This window comes from Cebus imitator, unplaced genomic scaffold, assembly GCF_001604975.1.
Source record: "Cebus imitator isolate Cc_AM_T3 unplaced genomic scaffold, Cebus_imitator-1.0 Scaffold234, whole genome shotgun sequence".
NCBI classification, from domain to species: Eukaryota; Metazoa; Chordata; class Mammalia; order Primates; family Cebidae; genus Cebus; species Cebus imitator.
Genome location: NW_016107549.1, coordinates 1,895,179 through 1,896,586, shown reverse-complemented (window position 1 = coordinate 1,896,586; position 1,408 = coordinate 1,895,179).

The following is a 1,408-nucleotide window of genomic DNA, read 5'->3' as shown; positions in this document are numbered from 1 at the left end:
TGGCCAGGCTGGTCTCAAATTCCTGACCTGAGGTGATCCACCTGCCTCAGTCTCCCAAAGTGCTGGGATTACAGATGTAAGCCACCCCGCCCAACCAACCTAGTCTCTTAAAAAGAAAAAAAAAAAGAGAGATAAAAATAAATCGTTTTTGAAGACCCACAGGGGAATTTAATCAGATTACATTAATCTGCCAGAGCATTTTAATTAGAAACTCCTTGTCGCATCCCTACGCTTTCCCTCCCCTCTGCCAGACCTACCCTGCCCTGCACCATCCTGGCCTCCTCTGTACTTCATCCCTCCATTTCCCCTCTTTCCCCACTTTTTCTCCTCTTCCCAACTCCATCACTTCTTGCCCCCTCGAGGCCCACTGCAATAGAAATGTTTCCAGCAGGTGATTCAGATTCGCCTGAGCCAGACTGCGGCCAGGGGCAAGCCGCCCTCCTCTGGACCTCCCTGCTCAGCCTGCATGATCCTTACCAAGTGTATTGCTCCATTCTTGCACCGCTCTAAAGAACCACCTGTAGTGGGGTGTGGTAATCCCAGCTACTCAGGAGGCTGAGGCAGGAGAATCGCTTGAACTCGGGAGGCAGAGGTTGCAGTGAGCCAAGATCATGCCACTGCAGTCCAGCCTGGGCATCAAGAGTGAGACTCCATCTCAAAAAAATAAAAATAAAAATAAAGAATCACCTGAGACTGGTTAATTTATGAATAAAAGGTTTAATTGACTCACAGTTCCGCAGGCTGTACTTGAAGCAAGGCTGGGAAACCTCAGGAAATTTATATCAAGGTGAAAGGCGACTGGGGATCGAGCAAGTCCTCACTTGAGGCAGGAGGGATCAGGAGAGAGCACAAAGCAGGAAGTGACACACATTTTTAAATCAACAGATCTCGTGAGAACTCACTATCAGGAGAACAGCAAGGGGGAAAGCCGACCCCATGATCTAATCACCTCCCACCGGGTCCCACCCTCAACATTAGAATTAAAACTCAGGCCGGGCGCAGGTGGCTCACGCCTGTAATCCCAGCACTTGTGGGAGGCCAAAGTGGGCAGATCACCTGAGATTGCCAGTTTGAGACCAGCCTGACCAACATGGAGAAACCCTGTCTCTACTAAAAATAGGCGCATGCCTGTAATCCCAGAGACTCCGGAGGCTGAGGCAGGGGAATAGCTTGAACCCAGAGGCGGAGGTTGCGTTAACCCGAGATCACCCCATTGCACTCCAGCCTGGGCAACAAGAGCAAAACTTCATCTCATAAATAAATAAATAAATAAATAAATAAATAAATAAATAAATAAATTCAACATGAGATTTGTGTGGGGATGCAGAGCCAAACCATATGACCAAGGTTTTCTGGAAGCATCTGATGAATAGGCACTGTAGGAATGCAGCTGGACTCTAAGCAGCAT